We start from the raw sequence: 13,897 nt of genomic DNA on the forward strand, positions 1-13,897 counted from the left end.
CAGAAAGAGAATTGCATTTTGCTTCCTATCGTCTTACCTGATTCCCCACAAAGGTACCTGGATTATTAAAAAACGGGAGGGGCTGGGTAATGCCTCCTACTGGGTGCTTGAAAGAAGGAAACGTGACGGGCACCCGCAACCACCAATAGCATTCAAGAAATGAGGGACTTTCTCTCGATGCAGAAAAAGGGGACAGTGCTTCTTAGCTGGGAATCAAACACAGCAACAGGATCTAGTACGATTTAAAATGTATACTTTGATTTTCTTTTCTGTTAACAGCAAGACGCCTAACATTGCATTTGCTGATTAGGGTTTAACATCTGAATTTCTTTCCAGGTCCTACTTTTTACTGCAATAAATTGCGCTTAACTAGAGCTCTCTGGGGATTTCACAGTGATTAATGAGACCGTGGGTGGGGCCGCTCAGGAGGCTGGGAGGAGAGGGGCAGCGGCGTGAGAGCGGCTGCTGTCACGGCTCCCACCCCAAGCTTGAGCGTTGCCATGGTGACAGCTGCCGCGGGACCCACTGGGAGCCCAGCAGGCACACTGGCGGCCAGACCTTTGTATCAGACAGGGTACTACCCCCAGTCTTCCAGAATCAGCATAATGAACTCAGCAGCCAGGGTGTTTCTGCTCACTAACCTAGGGGACAGTCTATTCTTGTTTGAACTGTCACTCCCCAGATGTCAATTTAGAAAGACAGTCTATTTTCTCTTTCTTCCTGTCCTCTTCCTCTCGGCTTATTTTCATATCACACCCCATCATTTTTTTCCCCTCACGTTATTGTTATGTCAGTAACAGTTATTAATAGAGCAATTCACAGATTTAGATACAATGGAAAATCCAAAGAAACAAATAGAGCCTGTCACACGGCGCTGACCCATAGAACTTTCTGTGATGATGGAAATGTTCCAAATCCGTGCTATTCAATGCAGCAGCCTCTGGTCACGGACGGCTACTTAGCACTTACAGCCTAGATGGTACAACTGAGTAAATTTTAAAATTTCTTTCATTTAATTCCTTTTAAAGATTTTATTTACTTACTTGACTGACAGAGATCACAAGTAGGCAGAGAGGCAGGCAGAGAGAGAGGAGGAAGCAGGCTCCCCGCTGAGCAGAGAGCCCGATGCGGGGCTCGATCCCAGGACCCCGGGATCATGACCTGAGCTGAAGGCAGAGGCTTTAACCCACTGAACCACCCAGGCGCCCCTAATTCCTTTTAATTTTAATTGAAATAGCTGCATGTTAGTTAGGCTAGGACTATTGTACTGAACAGCACAGTTCTAGAATTGTATTTCAGCCCTGTGAGTTGTGTCGCCTACAGCTGGTCAGGGAGGAACCATCCTGAGCAGCGTCCTTGCACTTGAAGTAGTGTGCTTATTATCTGCTCTAAAGCATATAGTTGTTATTGCCACATAAGGTATGCCTTGGCCTGCTCTCACCGCCTCTTGTAAATTTAATTATGCAGCTTAAGAAAGATGAGGAGAAGGAGACGTGATGATTTGGTTCATTACAGGTAATAATCATCTAGAAGCAACCCTTAAGGGGTAAGATGTTACAGTTTCTAAACAATATATTAGCAACATTACTATGATTCTGCAAAAGAACCAGATCCTAACTAATACTCACCAGTTCTAGTCCCAGATTTTATGCTAGTTCACTGTGTTACTTAGAAAAGACACATAGCAGAGGAGTTTTTTTGGCCTAAAAATTGTTTTCTGTATGAAAAGGGAGACAATAATATTCACAATGTGTTTACTAATATGACAGAGACTTTAAATCTCATTTATTCCTTTTAACAAATTCGTAAAGTAAGGATTTTTACGTACATTCCACAGAGGTGGAAATTGAAGCTTAGGAGGGGTGAGGGGTCAACACTTCCCAGTAGTAATTGGAAGAACCAAAAGTCATTCAACCCTGAGTCTGTCTCCAAAGGGCAAGCTGTGCCTACAGAATCTCATTAGACCAGGTCTGACCTCACTCTGAAATCTCATCCCTGAAGTGAGGTCCAAAGTTTACATATTGAATGAACTTTGCAAACATCTAACTGTAGAATTCTTGACTGTACTCCATTTTTAAAAACATAATAATGACTGTAACTCTCAGCAACTTCTTTACCTGCACCCATCTGTGGTGCCCTAATTCGGGGGGTATTGAACCCTGGCTTCACATTAGAATTATTTGGAGAGTTTTAAAAAATTTTAATGCCAGGGATCCTTCTCAAAACCAATAAAATCAGAATCTCCAGGAGGAATAGATCCCAAGGATAATCTATTTCTCAAGTAAGGGGCTCCTGGCTGGGTGGCTCAGTCAGTTAAGCATCTGCCTTCAGCTTGGGTCATAATCACAGGGTCTTGGGACCAAGTCCCACATGGGGCTCCCTGCTCGGTGGACAGTCTACTTCTCCCCTTGCTCTGCCCCCCACCACCCGTGCTCACGCTTGCACTCATGCTTTTTGTCTGAAATAAATAAATAAAATCTTAAAAAAAAAAAAAAGGCCCTCAAGTGATTCCAGTGTACACTTGGGGCCGAGAACTGATGTAACAGATGCTACAGAAACCTAGTGGCAGAAACCTGGTTCCTCTAAGCCACCTGCTAGATCTTCCTGGACCTGCCTCCAGGAGAAAGCCCTTTGGTATCTTTTTTTTTATTAAGGGAGCAAATCTGTGTTTATTTTTTTTAAATATTTTATTTAATTATTTGAGAGAGACAGAGATAGTGAGAAAGAGCAGGAGCAGAAAGGAGGGGGAGAAGCAGACACTCCACTGAGCAGGGAGCCTGATGTGGGGCTCGATCCCAGGACACTGGGATCGTGACCTGAGACGAAGGCAGACGCTTAACCTTAACTGAGCTGCCCAGGTGCCCTGGCCCTTTGGTATCTTAGTATGTTTCATTCGTGGACACTTGCTGGAAGAAACTCTCAAGCTAAGATGGGAAAGCCATCTCACACAAGCTTCCTCTGACTACTGACTAACCATGGAGCCAGAGGAATTTTTCATTCGAAGCCTCTAGGCTCAGAAGCTTTTGTCAAATGCAAAACCGGAAGGAAAGCAGTGCAAAGAGTGTAATTATCTGACGGGAGAAGGAAGGACATGCCAGCTTGGTTCTTAATTCCTCTCCATGTGCATGGGTGCTGTACTGATGCATGTCTACGTTCCCAACGCTTCAGGGTTTAAAAGGCTTTCCAGCTGGCAGGTAATGCCATAGGAATGCCAGTATTCTGAAGCAGGATTCTCCCAAAGAGCAAAGGAGTTTAATAAGTAAGGTGGTTTGTAGACTAGAAAAGCAGGCTTGCCCATACTCTCATACCTAAACCAACTGCCTTTTGTTTTTCTTTGATCCAAGTTCTAAGCAGAATTTTCTCTTACCAAAAAAAAAAAAAGCAATTATACACCAAGTATTCGGTAGCCCTCAACACAGCTTAACTCTCACATGATTTTAAAGAGCTCAAAGTTTATGTCAATATACTGTTTTACTAATTTCACTCCTCTACTCACCTCAAAAATCTTAAGTGACAATGGCTTTCTCAAAAGCAGCAATTCACAAACTTAGAGGGTCTTGTTGGAAATGCACATTCCCGGGGTCCCCGGGTGACTCAGTGGGTTAATCCTCTGCCTTTGGCTCAGGTCATCATCTCAGGGTCCTGGGATCAAGTCCTGCATCAGGCTCTCTGCCCAGTGGGGAGCCTGCTTCTCCCTCTCTCTCTGCCTGTCTCTCTGCCTACTTATGATCTCTCTTTCTGTCAAATAAATAAATAAAATCTTTATTTATAAATAAGTAAATAAATAAATAAATAAAATGCGCATTCCTGGGATGGCTCAGTCCGTTAAGCTTCAGTCTTCATCTGCCTTCAGCTCACGTCATGATCCCAGGGTCCTGGGATCGAGTCCCTCATCCGGCTCCTTGCTCAGCAGGAATCGTGCTTCTCCCTCTGCTGCCTCTCTCTTGCTTGTGCTTGTGTGTTCTCTCTCTCCGACAAATAAATTAAATTAAATTAAATTTTAAAAATACTAAAATGCATATTCCTGGACCCCACTCCTGGAGGTCTAGAAAGGGACTCATTTGAAATCTGTATTTTAGGGATTTCAGTAAACCCTGATAGGTGCTTGTGGCAGGCTCAATCATGGTCCTCTAAAGATATCCCTACTGTAACCTTCAGAACCTGTGAATAAATTGGCTTAAATGGCAAATGGATCTTTGCAGATGTCATGAAATTAAGGATTTTGAGATGGGAAGATTATCCTGGTTTTCTCTGTGAGTCCAGTGATCCCAAGGGCCCTCATCAGAGGGAACAGGAGGGTCAAAGTCAAAAAAAGGCAATGTTACATCGGGACCAGTGGTGGCAGTGCTGTACTCTGACGATGGAGGAAGGAGCCATGAGCCAAAGAATATAGATAGTCTCTAGAAGCTGAAAAAGACAAGGAGACAGATTCTCAGATCGTCTCCTGAAGCCTCTAGAAGAAATGCTGTTTTGCTAGCATTTCTTGATTTTAGACTTTTGAGCTCTAGAACTGTAAAAATAATAAATTTATATTGCTTTAAGCTCCTAAATCTGTAATCATTTGTTACAGCAGTAATAGGAAACTAATACAGTGATCCAGGAAATACAACATTAACCCAGATAAGACACTTGGTATAGAAATCAAGTTCAATGCCTCTTTTTCTATAATGAACAGGAACCTAGAACAGGAAGGGTGAAGGAAATTATTCAACTTCACTCAGACTTGGGGAAAGTCCAGGATAAAAGTGGTTCTTAGTTTGGTTCTACTCTATCCTGGCATTCAAGTTGTCCTTTTGGATCTAGCCCAGCCTCTTCTGCACTTTCCTCTTCTTCCTCTAGCCTTGTTCCTATGGACAAAGCAAACTAGTAGATACATTTTCCCTCCTGAATAAGCCACATAATATGCATTTCACTACCTTGGTATATATAATTCCCTCCTCAAGCCCTTGCATTCTTGAGCAATGAGGTTCCTTCAGGGTCAGTCCTGCCTCTCCCCGAGCTATTCTGCCTCAGAGGAGCACTGACTTCCGACCTCTTTGGTGTTGATGCAACTGTTCTTTAGAGATCAGGTTGAAGAATCCCCAATGAATCTATTAATTCCTCAGTCTGATGATCTGATTAGCTCTGGGCTTGCCGGTTTTCCCTAAAGTAACAGTGAGGCAAGAATGGATGACTAAAGAACTTTAGTCTAAGTCAAGTGCCTAGATTTTTAAGTTCTACATCTTTATGAATTATCTTCAACTTATTTTAACAACTTTTAAATAATAAATTTGAATTACTCCTGTTGTTTGTATAAATAGATACTTTCCTTGTTCAACAATTAAATTCTTGGGGCTCCTGGGGCCTCAGTTGGTTAGCATCAGATTCCTGGTTTCAGCTCAGGTCATGATCTCAGGGACGTAAGATTGAGACCTGTGTTGGTCTCTGCCCTGGGCACAGAGCCTGCTTGGGTTTCTCTCTCTTCTCCCTCTACTCCTCCACGCTCTGTCTTCCTCTCTCTAAAAACAAAACAAAATAAAACAAAATGAAAACAACAACAACAACAAACACTTGATTACAATAGTTACAAACAACAGTTACTTGATTTATAGATGGCAACCTCGATATTTCCATCTCAGTGGAGTAACAGACTTTTTGACACGTATTCTCTATTGAGACATAATCCACAAACCATAAAATTCACCATTGTAAAGTTGTTTTCAATACATTTACAGAGTTGTGCAACCATCACCACTCATTCCAGGACGTTTTCATTACCTCCCAAAATATCCTTGAACTATTAATAGACACTCCCTATTCTCCCTGCTTCCCAGCCCTGCCCCAGCCCCTGACAACCACTAATCAATTTCATCTCTCTATGGACTTATCTGTTCCATGTAAATTAAGTCACTAAGAGGTCTTTGTGGCTGGCTTGTTTTACTAAGCTTAATGTTTTAAAGTTCATCCATAAATGTATCAGAATCTCATTTTTTGTTATGATTGAATAATACACTCCTAAAATAATACATTTGTTGTTATGATTGAATAATACATCCAATAAATGGATATACCACATTTTTTTAATCCATTCATCAGGTGACAATTATTTGGGTAGTTTCCACTTATTAGGTAATATGAATAATGTTGCTATAAACATTTGTGCACCAGTTTTTTTTTTTTGGATGTGTGAAAATATTTTTCAATTCTGCTTGGTATATACCTAGGAGTAGAATTGTTGGAGCTTACAAAAACCTATACATAACTTTTTGAGGTATGATCAAACTGTTTTTCCATTGTTTTGGAGACCATGTCATTTTACATTCCCACCAGAAATATAGAAGGATTTCAATTTCTCCATATCTTTGTCAACACTTGTTATTTTCCTCTTTTATTTTAATTATAGCCTTTCTAGTGGGTATGTAGTGGTGTCTCATTATGATTTAGATTTGCATTTCCCTAGTAGACAATGATGCTGAGCCTCTTTTCTTGTGCTTTATTGACAATTTGTTCATCTTTAAGAAATGTCTATTCAAATTTTTGCCTATTTTTTTAGTTGGGTTGTCTTTTTTATTGTAGAGAACATAATCTCTTAGATAAATGTAAGGGTCTAGAACTTGGAGTACACCTCCCAGGCATTAACCAGCATCTTTTTCCTTTTCATAGATTCATTTGTGTACTTTAGGTCATCAGTCCCACTACACCGTCCCATCCCTCACAGCAACCAAGCTTAGGACCAAGAAATGAGTGGAGAAACCACAGCTCCAAACAAGTTTGGAGGGATGGTTGAATGGTGGCCTTCTTCTTGCCACTCAGATCTCTGAGAGTCTTTGTTAGACCTCCAATCCATGCCATTCACTTTCTACTTACATTACTTTGTTTCACATTTTTTTGTGAAATATGGAAAAAAACTACCTAAGAACTTTCCAGAGGGATTGTTAGGTTGTCTAGTATCAGAACCCCTGGATAGCCTCTTTATTCCGTTTCCTGTTTTTAAGAAAATCTGGCAAACCACAAATGTACTCATACTCAATAGAAATTATCAGAAGTAATTCACATTCTAGAAACTAACTCAATAAATGTGGTAAACTAGCTTAAGGTTAATCAGGAAAAAAAAAAAATAGGTGCCTTCATTCTTCCTACCCCGGTAAATGAGCAGAGTGAATATTTCATTCTCAGTTCTTGCATAATTTCAAGTTTGTCATATGTGTTTATTTTATTGCTACAACAGAGAGAAAAGAGGGCCTGAATGTACATCGCTCCCCAGAAAACAACATTTTAGCGGCATTTATCAGTAGTCTCATACATCTAAATTCAAGTCCTAGCTCTGCCACTCGCCTCAATAGAACCTCGGCAAAATCATGAACTTACCTTAGTCCCTCTCCCCTCTTTGGGATGGGAATGATACAATCTTATCGAAGGGTTTTAGGATTGAAAAGAGTATTGTATCTAATACTGCATTTCTTACAATAGGTGATCAGTAAATGTTAGCTGCTTTCCTCTCTTTAAATGTTTGTTTCATCTACAGCTTTGTTATGGTAGGTGGGAGAGAGAGAAATCAGGTAAAAGATTACCAAAAGAAAGGACATTAGGGCAAAACCAAATAAGGCTCATCATGGATTTGGATATGAAGGTCCACTCCAGACCTTCAGGCAGGAACCCAACGATCTATATGTTAACAAGTTCCCCAAGGATCCTAGTGATTGGCTCAGATAGCCAATTGTGTCACCTTAGGTGGCTCAGTCAGTTAAGCATCCATCTCTTGGTTTCAGCTCAGGTTGTGATCTGAAGGTCCTGAGATTGAGCCCCGAGTCTGGCTCCGTGCTCAGTGGGGAATCTGCTTGAGTTTCTCTTCCTTTCCCACTTCTGCTCCTATACCTCTCTCTCGAGTAATAAACCTTCAAAAATAACAGAAAACTGATGCTCTATCTTTTATTTCTTTCCCAGAAAAACTAACAAAGCTCAAAGTTGAACATTAAAAATAGCCAGATTGCAGTTGGCTTAACTACTGTGATAGAAATGATGCTAAATAATTTAACAGAGACTTTTGTCAGGACTGTAAGAATGGACTGCTAATGACTATTGTATCAAGCACCGGTAAGGCAAAGATTTGCTGGGGACACACTCAATCAAATGCTATTGCCTATGGGACATGAAATTCAAGCCTCCCAATTCCCAGCCAAGATCAGTTTTCCTCCTCTGTAGCTGTACCTAATTGAGTTTGTGCAAAACGGAAAGTTATTTTAATTCAAATGTAAAAATGCATATCACATTTCTTAGTTTACATCTTTGTTCCCAAAGTTAGCTCTAGACTAGCTGCTTAGAGCTACATAAATAACTTTTAAGAGCTATAGTAATTGGTGCAAATGGTTAATATACTTTTAGATTTTTGTAGCATATTAAATATCTATTTGAAATAACATAGCAGAACAGTTCAAACAGATCTATCTTACTGGAAATAGAAGGTCATGGAAAGAATGCAGCAAACACAAGGAGATGAGAAAAGGGGAAACAAAGGGGGAAGTGTGGTTCCTCTTCTTATCTGAATATGGGGTTTACCATAACAACAATGTGTTTTCATCTTTCACTGATGTTCTCCCCCACTCCCCGCTGGTCTGCAGTGTCCTCAGAGTTCTACCACAAGAAGGCCAACCCTAACCCAGTCAAGGTTCTCCTCTACTTAGCAAACACACTCCCTGTACCTCCAGTACATGCAAAAGTCCCAGTTCAGCTCAGCAAGAAAATCTTGATCTCATACATTATCCTTTTAGCATTGCCATGGAATCTACCATGCTTTATGGAGCTGTCAACCAAGATAGATATGGATATATATAGATATATAGATATATAACTTACGAAATAGTAGGTGACACAAAACAGTGAAGAACAACAACAATAACAACAACAGTGAAGTTAGGCTATGGGCAGGAATGCAAGGGCCTCTAGTTTTAACCCAGTTTTCAAAAAAAACGTAAGGGGTACCACTGCTTGTAGTATCTTTGCTATTAGAAATGTGAAATTGTCTATGGAGTCTTAAAAGACTCGAATTTCTTTCATTCACGGATAGTCCCAATTCTCTTAAATAGGAGGCCCTTAAAATAATTTAAGTTACCAAAATCTTAGTAACACTCAGCTTTTCTTCATATGTGTATCATTTATTCATTTATTTATTTAAGAGAGAGTGCACGAGCGAGAGGGGGGAGGGCAGAAGGAGAGAATCTCAAGCAGACCCTCCACTGAGTGCGGAGCCCATGCGGGGCTCCATTCCAGGACCCCAATATCACAACTCAGAGATCACAGCCTGGGCAGAAACCAAGAATCAGACCCTTAACCCTTAACCCACGCGCCACGCAGGTGTCCCACCCAGCTTTTCATAATACACCAGGTAAAGAGACATGGCGATGATCTTTGACTTAAATTCTTTGTGTCACAATGTTTTCCTCATGCTAAGCAGAAAAGTAGAGTCAAAATGGAGATTCACTGTTCTTTTTTCATTATGTCCTCTTTTTATGATGTTGCAGCAGCTTTCTTTTAATTTTTAATTGTTACATAATTCCACATTATAGAAAAGTTTCAAGAGTGTGACCCCAAATTTCCATATTCCTTTTACCCAGATGTTAAATTGTACTGTCCTTGCTCTATCTCTCAGACACTCCCCACCCTGCACCTCCCAAAAGTTTGGCAGTACGTTGACAAAATGATGTCCTTTCACCACTAAATTCTTCAGTGTTCTACAGTGATTTGGACCCTCTGTGCTTGCCTGGTAAATCTGCACACCCGAAGCACACAGATGGGAGGGGTAGAATGCCTCTCTCCCAAGACTCCGTCAACATTAGAACCAAGCATCTATTGACTGGAACATCCTCTCAGGAAATCTGGAGCAGCTTCTGGAGCCTCTTGAGAAAAAGAGGGCAGTAACTATTGTCTTTCCTGTCAGGCCCTCTGCTTTCTAACGCTTTTCAACCTCCAAAGCTGTTCCAGTATTTAAAAAAAAAATACTGTTCCCCTCCCCCCTTAGCTGCTGACCTAATTCAGCTGAACACACCCTATTAAATATTTACTAAACATCAGTTCGTGGAAGCACTATATCAAATGGGTATACAAGGGCAATGCCCACTGGGCAGGTTTCCAGTAAATCAAAAAGCACAGTTCTGAATTAAGAACTGATGCTCTGGGAAGAATAAGTGTGTAACAGGCATCTGACCGTTTGGAAAAACAGTTCCACACAATGGCTGGAAGTAGAAAAAGATACGTTCTAAATCAGAACCAGAAACATCAGAAGGATAGCATCAGGGAAGCTACGTATCTTCCTGTGTTGATATGGAAAGAATCTTCCTTCATTGATTGTGGGTCTTTCACATTTGCAATTGCTCATTTTCTTGAGCTCCAAATGCAGAGCTAAGTGTTGTGGCTGCTGATGCTTTTACAGTTCAGGGGTTTCTTATTATGAAAATAAACATAAGATTATGCACATAGAGTCCCAAGGTAAATATATCTATAAAGAGAATTTTTTTTTTTAAGATTTCATTTATTTATTTGACAGACAGAGATCACAAGTAGGCAGAGAGGCAGGCAGAGAGAGAGGAGGAAGCAGGCTCCCCGCAGAGCAGAGAGCCCAATGCGGGGCTCGATCCCAGGACCCTGAGATCATGACCTGAGCTGAAGGCAGAGGCTTAACCCACTGAGCCATGCAAGTGCCCCTCTAGAGAGACAATTTAAACCTCAACAAACAAGCAGATTTTGAGGGGCTGACAAGTAGCATAAATATCACAAAATCAACAGAAATAACAGACTAGGTTTATTAATTAACATGCTGTTATGATACTTCTCTTGCATTTTTTGGCTGCATGTTCTCTTCATATGATTTTGTAACGTCATTTTCTACATGGAGAATACAAAAGTAATTCCCTCTTGGGGCACCGGGGTGGCTCAGTCGGTTAGGTGACTAACTCTTGGTTTTGGCTCAGGTCAGGATCTCATTGGGAGGTGGAGCCCTGCATGGGACTGCATGCTCAGTGGGGAGTCTGCTTGACATTATTTCCCCTTCCTTCTGCCCCTCCCCCACCCCACCCCTCCCCTCTCAAATAAATAAATAAATAAATAAAAATTTTAAAAATGATAATTTCCTCTTAATTCTACCATGATTGGATAAAATTTCTATAAAAAAATAAATAAGTTGAGTAACACCTGGGTGGCTCAGTCAGTTAAGTGTCTGTCTTTGGCTCAGGTCAGGATCTCAGGGTTCTGGGATTGATCCCACACTGGGCTCCCAGCTCAGCAGGAGCTGAGCTTCTCCCTCTCCCTCTCCCTCTACTGTTCCCTCTGCTTGTGCTTTCTTTCTCTCTCTGATAAAATAAATAAATAAAATCTTAAAAAATAAAAATAAAAAATGAATGCCTCCTTTATTGCAGCCAATTTTAAACAATGGTTGAAACTTCTTTCTAATTACGTCCTTCATCCTGTGGATGGTGCAGGCAAAATTGTTCTGTAATAAGTAACAGGGTGGGAGTGAGGAACTTCTCAGAGCCTTTCCAAATGTGGAACCTTTGGCTAGAGGGAGGGAGGAAGAACAAGAGGAGACTGGGACGTGGCAGGGTGGGGGAGGGGGAGAGGAAGGACAATGAAAAAGGACAAGAGCAGAGCAGAGCCGAGGAAGCAGAAAGCAGAGCTGGGGAGACCAGGCTGAAGTCATTTTTCCTGGACCCTGACTCATAAGGCCTTCCCTAACTTTTTCTCTTCTCCTATCACAAAGTGAATAGCAATGCCGAGGGGCAGGCCGGCTTCTATTGTTGAGAGAAACTGATCTAAAAATAAGAAACGAGCAGACACGAACGAGTGACGACCACGATGAGCACTGTGGGGTCCACTTTGCAATGAACTATAAAAAGATGTTAAGCACAGATGGGGGAGGACAGTTTATCTTTGCTGCGAGGCTTGAAAAATAAAGACCAGAAATATAAATGCCATCAAGAATGTTGACTCTTCTCAAACCAGAAATTTTGGTTTCACATTCAAAGCCATGCCCGTTTAGAAGAAAAACACATTCATTTGGGTTTTGTGGTTAGGGAAAAGGGCTGCCAGAGAAGAGGGGGCAGCCGCCGTGGAGCATTCCTGGACAATCCGCGGCTGGCCCGGGTGATCACCAGGCCGGCGGCTCCCGCTCCGTAGGAGTCCAAAGAGCAACAGGACCACATATAATTCAAAGCCTGAAACATTTTCTTCCCTCCAGTTCAAACTCTCCTGCTTCTATCAGCTGGCTCCAGCCATCCCGCCCCCGCTACAGAACCTTTCTTCCCTGACCCGGTGAGAGCTCGCTTTGAACGCTATCTAAACACACAATTCCCATGACTCCCTTATAACCCCAGTAAATGCACTTGCTCTCTGCTGGCAACATGATGCAAATCCTTTTATGCTGCATTTGTTCAATGCTCATTGCTTTGGCTTTTCAGCCGTCGAATTCGGGGAGCTCTTCTAAAGTATTGTAAGTTCCACATCTAATTCATAAAGCATTCTCCTTAGCAAAAGCTCTTCTACGGATAAACGAATATTTATAATTCATGCTCGGTGATAAATTAGAGACGAGGCCATTTTAGAGAGAATAAGGATCAAATAATGGTCAGCAAAGCAAACATCCTGGTGAGTGATGGGTATGCCTCCTTCCACACACCCCCTTCCCCACTCACCATCTTTAAGCCCCTGCTTTTTTCACCTAACCTTTTTTTCTTTTAATTATAAAATGCTTCATGTACACCTAAGGCCACATAAAATATAAATCTTCATTTTCAAGAATAATAAGATGAGCACCTGTGCACCCACCTTAAGAAATGGAATGTGCCTTAGACATTCCTTGAGGACATCCTCAAGGACATCCCTGTCCTTCCACATTCCAAGGTAACCACAATCCCAGTTTTTGTGTTAACCACTGACTTTTGCATTAATCTGGACTTTTGCTATTCTTTCTCTTTAACAGTACATCATTTAGTGTTAAAACTGTAACAATCACAGGCCCATCTGTGTAAGAAAAAAGAAATCAATATTGCCACTGATAGAAGACATCTCCTGGCAGAAAATATGCTGACAAAGGGCTCTCCATCCTAGCATGGCCTCTGTTTCCCTGGGAGTCTACATAAGGCATTGATATGGAAGCAGAGGGAAATAGACTGGGAAAGTGGGACTGCCAAGGTTAGGGCACCTAGGGGGTGAGTCTGGAGTTGGAGGTCTGGTAGTGATAGGCCAGGACAGAGGGTCGCTCTGTTTTCTCTGCTTCTTGGTTCACCATGGCCCACTCCCTGCCCTCAAGAGGAGGTGAAAGATCACCCTCTTTGGTCCTATCCAAAGAATAAACTCCAGATTACTGGTGGGAAGCTGAAAGGCAGTCAGTCTGGCCATGTCTAAGTTGTCCTTCCAAGTACAGCTCACAGTCATGTCTTCCACTAAAGTGTCCCTGAAGTCCCCATGGTGATTTCTCCTTGCCTTCTCTTGGCTTCGGGCATGTCACATCTCAGGCAGATACTCTCATGACGGGGTCACTTGGACAGGTAACGAGACCTTTCCACAGTGATACATGTGAAATAAAGATGTTAAAAAATATTTTTCACCTTGATGTATCCCTAAATCCAAACTCATGTGTAATTGAGTACTAAATAGATTAAAATTTGATTTTCTCATCTCCTTCTACTTTGTAATAGCAGAGCTAGAAGTTGTTTTTCTTTAGAGGTTGAACAGTAGATGAACAAAATATTAAGAATGCTATTACCTTTTAAATAAGCTTTCAATGATGAAGTATCTTTACTCTATTAACTAAGCCTTGAAAAATTAGTAAAAAGAAAACATCCAGATTATCAGATACTGCCTATCACCCAGAATTAACCACGTTACATTGCTATACATCCTTCCAGGTTTAATATATCTTTTTTCCACA

This window comes from Mustela erminea, chromosome 8, assembly GCF_009829155.1.
Source record: "Mustela erminea isolate mMusErm1 chromosome 8, mMusErm1.Pri, whole genome shotgun sequence".
Lineage (NCBI taxonomy): Eukaryota > Metazoa > Chordata > Mammalia > Carnivora > Mustelidae > Mustela > Mustela erminea.